This window comes from Lycium barbarum, chromosome 2 (assembly GCF_019175385.1).
Source record: "Lycium barbarum isolate Lr01 chromosome 2, ASM1917538v2, whole genome shotgun sequence".
NCBI classification, from domain to species: domain Eukaryota; kingdom Viridiplantae; phylum Streptophyta; class Magnoliopsida; order Solanales; family Solanaceae; genus Lycium; species Lycium barbarum.
The window spans coordinates 390377-403754 of NC_083338.1; the positions used below are offsets into that span (position 1 = coordinate 390377).

Here is a 13378-nt window from a genome sequence, read left to right on the forward strand (position 1 = left end):
GTCCATCTCAGCAAAGAAATAAAATTTTAAAATTGAATGTGTGAGACTTGGAGGTCAGTTAACGGCATAGGAACATAACTGGACAGTTTGCTACAACTGAAGATATTTACAGTCCGACGTCAAAATGGCTTGTTTTTTAAGCTAATAGACAAAAATAAAATGCGTTTTTTTATAATAAAATGGGTATTTCGTTTTTAATAGTTCAATGGCTTTCTGCACCAAAAACTCCTATTTTTAATAGTTCAATGACATTTCTGTACCAAAAACTAAACATAATTTTTTTTATTGCATTTTCGATTTGACACTTTTTGTTTTTAAATGATCTCCCACACCCACCCGCTTTTTAAATTTTAAATTTCCTCTCATCTCGCCATCTTCTCTTTAATTTATTAATGGGATTCTGCAATTTTGTCAGATTTGCATTGGTCATGACACTATGTTAAAATAAAAAATCTTTTGAGACAACACGAAACACAAGATCAATAATGCTGCACTAGCCAGGGTTAAAATATTATCTCAATTCCTCAGGATATGCACACCTCAACATTAAAAATATTGAAAGTGATTATTATATCCTTAGTTAGCATATCTCAATACTTAGGTGGAGTGCATGTGCTTCTTCTCTTAGGTTTACGTAAAATCCAATAACTGATTGCATTTTTCAGTATCTTTCTCTATATTTAATTAAGGCCAAATTTATATATGGGCGTTAAACTTATCGGATACTTTAAATTTAGCACCTAAACTCCAACCAGTACTTATTGAACACCTGAATTCAAGCAAAATCGTGCCAATTAGACATAATTTGATGAACTGCCATAGTGTGTGTATGCACTTTCTTTTAGAGCGTGAGAGATCATTCTTTCACTTTTTTTATTTTTTATTTTTTTTTATTTGGGTCTTTTGTTGAGATTAGAGTTCGAGTTTCAAAGGTGGAGTCCATCACAGCAAAAAAATAAAATTTTAAAATGGAATACATTAGACTTGCAGGTTTGTCAACGGCATAGCGATATAATTAACCAGCTCGCAACCATCGAAGACATTTTTATCTTATTTTTAATAGTTCAATGACATTTTTGCTATAAATATGACTTGATAGTATATAAATTATTTACCCTGAAGATGTATATTACACAAACTCTACTTTAATTATTTCTTTTGGTATATACTTCAAGAAAATTATATCAATGTTTACTTAGTAGTTTCTTATCTAAAGTGAAGCTAAACATTTAAAGTAAGTCATGTCAAGAGTTTTACTTGAAAAATATGTGATGAAAGACAAAAACAAAGAAATAATACCCAAGAGAGCAAAAATTATCTCTATACTTCAAGAAAATGGGCAAATTTACCATTATACTTTGCCCGTACCCTTGGCTCTGTTAAGGAAAAGGGTATACTTGAACAAAAGGCTAATGATGAGTATAACGAAGGTTAAATGTAAATTATTTGTGAAAGTAGAGGGATATATTTGACCCTTTTTCCTTAATTAAATACTGTCACATCTATAGTAGAATGGAAACATGACCAATTTCGCCCCAGGGAATGGAGGCTAATATTGTCCAGTTTCAAATAGTTAAGGGGTAAAATTGACCCTTACTTAAAGGTAAGTAGGTCTCTCTTGTGCCAAAAAAAGGAGATAAATGATAAAATTATCTCATTTTGTTATAAACTGCTTGTACATATTGTCCGCTTTGGCGCACCTCACGGCTTTAAAACGCGTATACAAGTAAAGGCTTCAGGCCCAGCTTATAAGCACGCACACAATCCCGTGTGCGAGCGATGTGGGAACTTCAAGTTCACAACACACCCCCTCATCGCGAGCATCGTGCTGATAACGTATTATAAAATAAAAACTATAAGTAAATACACAGAAGAAATATGTAGAGAGAATATGTAGAGAGATATCAGATTATATTATTTCTGCTCTTTCAACATTGCATCTGTGCATCCTATTTATAGGAGCAACAGAACATGAGATATTTTGAGATATTTTGGGATATTTTGGGATATTTATAACTTAATGGATATCCACTATTTGAGATATTTATAACACTCCCCCTTGGATGTCCATTAATAGATGATGTACCTCGTTAAAACCTTATTAAAAAAAAACCCTGTGGGAAAAAGTCATAATGAAGGAAAAAGAGTGCACATATCTAGAAATACGCTTTGAGAGCTGCCTCATTAAAAACCTTACCAAGAAAACCCAATGGGACAAAACTTGGTTAAGGAAAAAAGAGTACAACACGTATTTCACTCCCCCCGACGAAGACCAAAATTCAGATGTCGGAGTCTTCGCATTTCAATCTTGAATATCATGTTTTCAAGAGTTGAAGTTGGCAAAGATTTAGTGAACAAATCTGCAGGATTGTCACTTGAACGGATTTGTTGCACATCAATATCACCATTCTTCTGGAAATCATGTGTGAAAAATAACTTTGGTGAAATGTGCTTTGTTCTATCTCCTTTTATGAAACCTCCTTTTAATTGAGCTATGCATGCAGCATTATCTTCATATAATATTGTGGGCATTTTTGTATCACACTTCAAGCCACATCTTTCTCTGATGAAATGTATCACTGATCTCAACCACACACATTCTCTACTTGCTTCATGAATAGCGATTATCTCAGCATGATTTGAAGAAGTAACAACAATGGACTGCTTGGTCGATCGCCATGATATAGCAGTACCTCCGCATGTAAACAGATAGCCCGTTTGAGATCGAGCTTTATGTGGATCAGATAAATAACCTGCATCTGCATAACCAACAAGATCTGTACTACCAAAAACAGACCCATATCGCTAGTTCCCTTCAGATATCGCAATATATGCTTAATCCCGTTCCAATGCCTCCGTGTAGGAGAAGAGCTATATATTGCTAGCAAATTAACAAAAAATGCTATGTCAGGTCTTGTAGCATTAGCAAGATACATAAGTGCACCTACTGCACTAAGATATGGTACTTCAGGACCAAGTAGCTCTTCGTTTTCTTCCTGAGGTCGGAACGGGTCTTTGCTCACTTCAAGTGAGCGAACAACCATAGGAGTACTTAAAGGATGCGAATTGTCCATGTAAAACCGATTTAAAACTTTCTCAGTATAGGCAGATTGATGGATAAAGATCCCTTTTGCGAAATGTTCAATTTGCAGACCAAGACAGAGTTTTGTCTTTCCGAGATCTTTCATCTCAAATTCTTTCTTCAAATATTCAATCGCCTTTTGGAGCTCTTCTGGAGTTCCAATGAGGTTTATGTCATCAACATAAACAGCAAGTATAATGAACCCTGATTTTGTTTTCTTAATAAAAACACATGGACAAATGGCATCATTTATATATCCTTCATTTATCAAGTATTCACTTAGGCGATTATACCACATACGCCCTGATTGTTTTAAACCATATAATGATCTTTGTAATCTGATTGAATACATTTCCCGAGACTTTAAACCAAATGCTTCAGGCATTTTGTATCCTTCAGGAATTTTCATATAAATTTCATTATCAAGTGAACCATAAAGATAAGCTGTAACCACATCCATAAGATGTATTTCAAGGGTTTCATAGACAGCTAAACCCATGAGGTATCGAAATGTTATAGCATCCATAACTGGTGAATATGTTTCTTCATAGTCGACGCCGGGTCTTTGAGAGAATCCTTGTGCAACAAGGCGTGCTTTGTATCGTACAATTTCATTTCTCTCATTTCTTTTCCGTACAAAGACCCATTTGTGACCAACTGATTTTACACCATTAGGCGTTTGGACTACAGGTCCAAAAACCTCACGTTTAGCAAGTGAATTCAATTCTGATTGAATTGCTTCTTGCCATTTTGGCCAATCATATCTTCGTCGACATTCTCCGACAGATTGAGGTTCCTGATCCTCACTGCCCTTTATAATATTTAGTGCAACATTATATGCAAAAACACTATTCACCACAATTTTCGAACGATATAGTTCTTCACTCACTGAAGTCTCGGGTTTACTGATTTCTTCAGGAATATCAGAATTAATCAGATCTTGAATCTCTTCATGAGATCCTTTCATAGTGTCATTCTGATCATTGTTTGTATTTCTTTTTCTTGGATTTTTATCCTTGGAGCCCAATGGCCTACCACGCTTCAGGCGTGGATGAGATTCAGAGGCTATGACACTAGTAGATTGTCCCTTTGGAACATCAATTCGAATAGGCACATTCTCTGCAGGGATATGCGACTTAGTTATTGTTTTCAAATCAGTAAATCCGTTTGGCATTTGATTTGCTATTTTCTGTAAGTGGATGATCTTCTGGATCTCCTGCTCACATATAGGGGTACGTGGATCAAAATGAGATAGTGATGGAACTCTCCACGCAATTTCTCTTTTGATTTCTTTTCTCTCTCCCCCTAATTGTGGAAAATTTGTTTCATCAAATCGACAATCTGCAAATCGGGCAGTGAATAAATCTCCCGTCAATGGCTCAAGATAGCGAATAATGGAGGGTGATTCAAACCCAACATATATTCCTAACCTTCTTTGGGGGCCCATCTTAGTGCGTTGTGGTGGTGCTACAGGCACATATACAGCACAGCCAAAGATTCGGAGATGAGCAATATTTGGTTCATGACCAAACACTAATTGTGACGGGGAGTATTTATTATAATGAGTCGGTCTAAGACGAACAAGAGATGCTGCATGTAAAATAGCATGACCCCAGACGGTTGTAGGCAACCGTGTTTTCATAAGTAATGGTCTTGCTATCAATTGCACACGCTTAATAAATGACTCAGCAAGGCCATTTTGGGTATGAACATGTGCTACAGGATGTTCAACCTTTATCCCAACTGATAAACAATAATCATCAAAAGCTTGGGATGTAAATTCTCCAGCATTATCAAGACGTATAGCCTTTATAGGATAATCTGGGAAGTGTGCCCTTAAGCGTATTATTTGTGCCAATAATTTCGCAAACGCCAGGTTGCGAGACGATATGAGGCACACATGAGACCATCTCGAAGACGCATCTATTATAACCATAAAATATCTGAATGACCCACAAGATGGGTGAATAGGTCCACATATATCCCCATGTATACGATCTAGAAAAGCAGGGGATTCAATGTCAACTTTCATTGGTGATGGCCTGGTTATCAATTTGCCCTGATGACAAGCGACACATGAAAACTCACTACTTTCAAGAATCTTCAGGTTCTTAAGTGGATGCCCTTTTGAATTTTCAATAATTCGTCTCATCATTATTGATCCAGGATGACCCATTCGGTCATGCCAAAGCACAAAAGTTCCTGAATCGTTAAACTTCTGGTTTACGATTGAGTGTGCTTCCATTGTACTAATTTCTGCATAGTACAGGCCAGAAGACAAAGTTGGTAATTTCTCCAAAACACATTTCTGGCCGGAGACATTCTTTGTAATGATAAGATATTCATCATTTGTTTCATTTAATGTCTCAACGTGATACCCATTACGGCGGATATCTTTGAAACTCAACAAGTTTCTTGGGGATCTAGAAGAGAATAGTGCATCTTCTATAACAAGTTTCGTCCCCTTAGGTAGAAATATAGTAGCTCTTCCGGAGCCTTCAATTAATTTCGAATTGCCAGAAATTGTATTAATATTTCCCCCTTTTCTACGCAATTGAGAAAAGTATTTCTCATCTTTGAATATTGTCACGACCCAACTCCGTAGGCCGCGACTAGTGTCCGTGCTGGACACCCAAACGTACCCAATAACCCAAACTAGCATATCAGCAGAATATTTTTAAATGAAAAAAAATCAATTGGCGTTAGTAATTATCATAAATGAACCGACATAGTACATGGAAGCCGATAAGGCTGTCACAGATCATATCATCCAAAACATATACAGAACCCACACAAGTATGTCTACAGACCTCTACAGAACATAACAGAATCATAAGACGGGACAGGGCCCCGTCGTACCCCTGAATAATGTACATATATACGATAGCAGAAGACTGTACCAAAATATGGGCTCCGGATAAAGGAGCGCTCCAAAATAGCAGAATAAAGTCCTAAGCGGGCGGATCAGCAAACCTGTCGTTTGTACCTGCGCGGCATGAAAACGCAGCCCCCGAAGGAAGGGGGTCAGTACGAAATATGTACTGAGTATGTAAAGCACGGAACGTAGTAAACAAAGTCATAATCGAAGCAGAAGATACAGAAAATGAACTGAATATCCAGATTAGCAAAATGCTGATCATATAGCATAAATAATATTCGCTGGAAACATATGTCATACCTGGTCCCATTATGGAACAAGATCATAACCGAAACAGAGCTTACAGAGAAGTGAGTGTAACATCCGAAGTATCAAATGCATATTTTCGAAACATGAGGAGTGTGTACAGAAACATATACCATATCATATCCGACCCCTTCCAAGGGACTCGGCAAACAGAACGTGGCCACCCCCCGACGCTGGTGCCACCACACATAAGGAGCAGAATAGGGGATAACCCCGTAACATAACATATCATATCAGATGGCCATATCAGATCATATCATATCATATCAGAGTGTGTACATGGCACAGCATACTCCACAACCCATGTACATGTATACCTGCCCCCTCACATCGAGGCACGGCGAACAATGCAGAGGAATACGCTTGACAACATATCCTGGCCCGGGCTCAGTGTGGGAAACATTGGGGCATCCACGAATGGAGTAGTGAGAAACTAATGCAAATTAAAATATAGCACATTTACGGAGACTCAGTAGCATAATTCAGATGACAAACCATATGACAGAAGCGGAGCAGTAATCATAGTGTATGCATTTCGGATATCCCAATAGCATATGTCAAAATAAGCTTTTTGTAATCATTTTCATGTTTCAAAATACATTATGGGGCTTATCAAAATAATTCAAACGAATGTCATATATTTCCAGAGACTCAATAAGACCTATCGGATGACAAATCGAAATAATGAAATCGGACAGAATCATAGTGAGTGTATTTCGGATGTCATAATGGATTACAGAAGCATAATCTTTCTAAGTTCGTTTCCAAGTTCCGAAACAGTTTTACAAGACTTAATGGAATATTTAAAACAAGTTTTATTTAGTAATTACAAGCGTAGTTAAAAACATTTCTTTAAAAAAAAACGCTCGAAGACAAGTCATAACCACTAAAAGGGTAAAATCGGAAAAAGTGGGCCCACCTCGGGACAAACGAAGCGGTGGGCTCAAATTACGTATTTTAAGCTTATAAAGTCACCTACGGAGATTCTGGGGACATTCCATAATTTTCTAAACAATTTGCGGAAGTTTGCACAATTCTTTCAATAAAGCATACTTATAGGGTTCAATTCCATTGAATGAAAAAGGGGTATTTTCAAATGCGGATTCCGATGAGCAGAATACTTTCCGAGGCTCGAATCCGATCCTAGTACACCTAGGACATGCCAAAAGAATAATCGGGATAGCTTTACATACCTTGTATGCTCTTTACGCCTTTCCAAATTCAATTCCCGTTTCGCCCAAAATCTGCAATTGGTCACATTTACCAATTCTCAATTTCCAATCTTTAAGTGTTCAATCTTTATTCATAATTGCCTACAGAAATTTGGGCAGCATCTCCCCTATACATATAGCATCCCCGAGAATTTAATTCGGCCAAAACAATCAACAACAACATAAACAACAACAACAATCACTGTAAACACAATATAACTTAACTAGCTATCTTCCCAACATAATGTCATAACCTTCATTTCAACTTCAATTTCCAAACTAACCTCAATGGTTTCACATTCATCATCTAGATCATCACAATATAATTTGGAAATATTTCATATCATTTCTACGAAATATTCACAAGATATACAAAATATACAAACTTTCCACCAAAACATAATTCACCCAAAACTTCAAATCTTCAACCTACATATTCATAACATATTTCCATCTTCCAATTTCATCAACCATAATCATAATTTACACCTTAACAATTCCATTTTCATAATTACATAAATCTACCATAAAATCACAAAACTTCCCATAACAACTTAACAACCAACCTTTCATGCTAATATGGACTTACATCCCTCCAAATCCACCAACCAACATAGCCATTCACATTTAAAACTTCATTTCCATATTTACATAAAATTACATTAAAATCACATAAGTTCCTATAATCATTTTCCAACAATTTTTCATGCCATCTTAAACCATTTTTCCTCCACATTATACAAGTGAACTACATTTATTTTCATCCAAAATTCTCTTCAAATCTCATTCCATAATTCACAATGCCAACGGACGAATTTATATCGCTATTTTCCCGTTCTAATCCGTTAAAACTTTAAATAAACTTGTTAGCAATGAAAAGGAACCTTATTCATACCTTAAGAATTCAGCCACCACGTTATCACCCTCCTCCTTGGTTGATTTTTAGCTCAAATTGAAGACAACGCAGCGTACAACACTTTTCCCTTCATGGGCTTCGGGATTCGGGGCTCGGATTTTGGTCAAAATTAGTTTTTCTTCTCTCCAAAGCTCCTCTCTCTCTCTTTCCAGAATTTTCTGGTTGTTACAGGTCTTAAAATGAGGAGGAAGGCCGAAATTTTCACTTATAAAAACTTGGGTAATGGGCCTAACCCGGTTGGGCTCGGATTGGGCCTAGCCCACTAACCTTTCTGCATTAAAACGTCCATATCTCCTTGTCCCGACGTCACCTGGGAACCCACGACCTATGGTTGGAAAGATAATTCAATTATCTACAACTTCTATTTCTTGGTATTTTTCCAAATTCCAAACTTATAATACCGTTTTTGCCCCCCAAAGTCAGGTCACCCGAAAACGTTTTCTTAAAAATATTCGTTTGGAGGACTTCCACTTTGATTTGGCCCAAGGGTCCTTCTTGAGTTGTGTTTAACTTCACATATGTGATTCATATAATTTGTCACATGTCCCAAAAACAATCTTGACGTGTGGGCCCCACCTCAACTTATAATTAATCCGACGTTCAAAAATACGGGATGTAACAAATATAGCATGCGTTGTTCCACTATCAATCACACAAATATCTTCATGATTTGTCATTGATCCAAATAATATTTGAGGATTTTCCATATATTCTTCAAAACGAAAAAATAGGCAAAGTAAACATCGAAGTAGATATTTTGATTAGACAAAGTATTACACACACTTTATTACTTATATATGGAAACATAACCACATTAGCTAATACAAATGACATGTATGAAATATCTAAGTTAATACAGATCCATCACCGATCAGATGATCTATTTTTCCTTCAGGGATTTCAAAGAAATCTGCCACATCTAAATGCATAGGCTCAACATTATCTTCAGAAATAAAATTTGCTTCGGCATCATTTTCTGCCCTTTTGAGGGAGGCTTGATATAGATCAACAAGGTGCTTTGGCGTACGACAGGTACGTGCCCAGTGCCCTTTTCCTCCACATCGAAAGCAATTATTTTCTGAATTTTTCTTTTGCACAACATCATGCTTTTCATCCTTCCTTTTACACTGCTGGTGGTGAAGGGTATTATATGGTGCATAACGAGAATCATGATTAAAATTCCTTCCTCGACCACGACCATGACCACGACTGGGGCCACGACCTCTTCCACGCCTAGAATGGCGAAAATTTGCCTCATTCACTTCAGGGAATGGGGCAGTACCAGTGGGTCGGCTTTCATGATTTTTCATCAGTAATTCATTATGTTGTTCAGCCACTAAAAGATGTGAGATTAGTTCAGCATATTTCTTGAACTTCATCTCTCGGTATTGCTGCTGCAGGAGCATACTCGAGGCAGGAAAAGTGGAGAATGTTTTCTCCAGCATATCATCATCAGTAATATTTTCACCACATAATTTCAATTGAGAAATAATTTTAAACATTGCAGAATTATATGCCTTAACAGATTTAAAGTCTTGGAACCTTAAATGGAGCCAATCAAAACGTGCTTGTGGAAGTATGACCATCTTCAGGTGATCATATCTATCTTTCAGATCATTCCACAGCGTAAGAGGATCTTTAACCGTGAGATATTCCATTTTCAAATTCTCATCAAGATGACGGCGGAGGAATATCATTGCCTTAGCACGGTTTTGGTTTGATGCCTCATTTTTATCTTTGATGGTGTCTTCCAGACCCATCGCATTAAGGTGAATCTCGGCATCAAGAATCCAAGACATATATCTATTACCGGATATATCTAAGGCTACAAATTCACATTTAGTAAGATTTGCCATTAGTAAAGGAAAACGAAGAAATCAATACCTTCGAGGTTTTGAAGTATTTGCTCGAGATAACAGAGTCTCGTGCTGATAACGTTTTATAAACTGCTTGTACATATTGTCCGCTTTGGCGCACCTCACGGCTTTAAAACGCGTATACAAGTAAAGGCTTCAGGCCCAGCTTATAAGCACGCACACAATCCCGTGTGCGAGCGATGTGGGAACTTCATGTTATAAACTGCTTGTACATATTGTCCGCTTTGGCGCACCTCACGGCTTTAAAACGCGTATACGAAGGAGGAGGGCCACCAGGCACCATAGCTCACTTGTATAAACTGTCCGCTTTGGGGAACTTCTGGCCCCCTCACGGTTTTCAAACGCGTATACAAGTGGAGGGTCTTCTGGCCCCAGTCCACAACAGAGGTTTCGAGCATCGTGCTGATAACGTGTTATAAACTGCTTGTACATATTGTCCGCTTTGGCGCACCTCACGGCTTTAAAACGCGTATACGAAGGGAGGAGGGCCACCAGGCACCATAGCTCTACAAATAATACAAGATCATTTTCCTTTTTAATAAAGCAATTGATTAAAAAGAACCACCTTGCTCCTAAGTCTCTTGTTCATTTTATTACTTTTGTGTGACCAAACTTGCTCCTTCTTCTTACATTTTTTGCATCATCACTCTTGCGTCTTTCTGGTCTTAAAAGGAAGAATACTGTGAGTTCTTTTATTCCTTCTTTTTTTCTTTTATGAATAAAGATTCACTTGAATCCTTATATGAATCAGTACTGAAATTGAGTTCATGTTAAATTTTGTGTCTATGTTGTGAAAATTCAAAAACTAATACTGATTCAAGTATCTTCCTCTGCATGTTTTTCCCACATACTTAATAGGGAAATAAGGAAGGTTGAACTCAATGATAGTGTATGATTTGAGTTGTGACTTGTTGGTCAACTTGAATAAATGGTACATAGAAGTATAAATGTTTTTTCTTTTTGGGTTTTCCACCCGGTGTTTGGTATCCGCTTTGGGGGCTGACTAATTCAGATTTGCGCCGGGAAGTCCCTTTTTGGCAGGTAAAGCGCTCCTACAAAGACGACCCCGTTTCAGGGGCTCGAACACGAAATCTCTAGTTAAAGATGGAGGAGTACTTATCACTTCATCGTAGCATTATAAGTATCAATTTATACACGGTTGTTACTCAGCAAAATTGCTACATATAATTCTTTTGCAGTTCGCTTTACAGAAAAATGACCAAGAAAGCATATTTACAAAAATTAGGCACCTTTTTGATCCCTAGATCAATGTAGGGGATCAAAGGTACACTGGATGAGGACTATATATGATCTGTGCTTTCAAGAAAATATTAGAGTAAATCCTTCAGATTATTCAACTAGGTCCCATATTTTATTCCCCATTCATGGTTGTGATTTCACTTATCAATGCATCAATCAGTTTATCAAATTCACTACTTTTTATGACTTGTGGAAACATCTCTAGTTCATCTAAAATGCCAATATTGTGATTATTTGAATTGCATATTTATTTTCCTGTGTTCTGAGCAATTCTGTCCTGATATGTTCCAGCTGACTTTTTTCTCCATTTGCCATAGTCTTTAGTGTATAGAGTTACAGAATGCATAGTGGCTTTCAAATATAACTTAATAGTTTTGTTTTTGCACATATCATAGGGTAAAGTATGATCACTTTCTGTACAGAAAAAGGAAAATAATCTACATATCATGTTCCTAGTTGTTGCACCAAAACAATATAAAACAGCAGAAACTTATTCTCTATTTTCTCCTTCAATATCTTTTGTTATAGTTTAGTTACAATATGTGCTGATATAATTGTGATAAACTTATACAAATATTCTTTGATAAGGTTGTAAATTAAATCTCATGTCTGGTCCTAGATAAGGTTATCATGGCCGACCAATGTAAGTGGTTGGAAAAACCAAGAATAAAACTAGCTATTGCATGTGAACTAAAATATAGGTATGTACATGTCAAATCTTGATCATGAGAAACCATTCAGCAATAAAAAATAGACAATTAGCTGTTATGTGGGTGTCAAAGTATTATATTATTAGGACACTATAAAGAATAATAGTATCACATAGCTTGTTGATAATGGATTTGGATTCTTCACATTGTATACAAGTGAGGATCCGAGCATACCCTTGTTGTTTGATTGAGTTGTTGACTGAGCATACCTCCAACACACCTCACCTTCACATCGATTCCCGGGGTCCCCATCCCCAGCACCCCTACTCCCACTCCACCTACTATAGTATTTGTTTAGATTATATGCAAATGCTTTTAGGATATTTTCTCCGTCCCAATTTATTTGATATAGTTTAATTGATCACGGAGTTTAAGAAATAAATGAAAACTTTTGAATTTTAAGGTTTAAAATAAGTCAAAGATATTTGTGTGTTTATAAATCATCTAGTTAAGCGTAAAAGATAAAGTTTAAAGTTAAATTGTTGCCAAATGAGGAAATGTATCATTCTTTTTAGGACAGACTAAAAAGAAAAGTGTATCACATAAATTGGAACAGAAGGAGTATTATTTTTTGCTTATGTGCCAAACACGAGAAAATAAATAAGAAACTCACTTTTTTTCTCTGGAAAACATTCGAACACGCCCTAAATGAAACAACACGAAAAGCATTTGCATCGCATGAATAACTGGACTCAACATCAAGAATTGAGAATAAAAAAATTGAAGCTTGCTTTATTGCTAAAAATGTTGATCCTGACCTAGAAGATCTAATAATTTGAAGCTTCCTTTTGAAGGTACTAATTGTTGGGCCCAATAGTTCTATATCCACTATTTGCTTCCTGTAGTTTATTACTCTCTTCGGATCAAAAAGAGTGTCCATTTATCAAATCAAAAAAAAATTAACTTTATTTTTCCAAATTTACCTCTATTAAGTGCTATGCGATCAAATGTCAAATACCTATTGGAAGTTTAGTGAAATTACCTATTTATGTGCAAATGATTATGTGGACACTCTTTTTTATCCGAAGGGAGTACTAAAGTCTCTGTTATGACAAACAATTTAACAATAAACAATAGTTTAGGTCATGCTGGCTTTTTGTTCGCCCAAGTGTGGCTAATGCTATAATAGGAACTGAAC

The 13378-nt window shown here is 36.6% G+C and overlaps 1 long non-coding RNA gene across 1 annotated transcript; it reads right to left on the bottom strand.

Moving 5' to 3' along the window:
- Positions 1-5778: 5778 nt before the first annotated feature.
- On the bottom strand, positions 5779-8877 carry LOC132624954 (uncharacterized). Its single transcript, XR_009576585.1, has 3 exons — positions 8373-8877; positions 7460-7510; positions 5779-6068 (listed from the first exon to the last, which is right to left on the bottom strand). It is a non-coding gene; the product is annotated as an uncharacterized LOC132624954 (long non-coding RNA).
- Positions 8878-13378: the final 4501 nt, after the last annotated feature.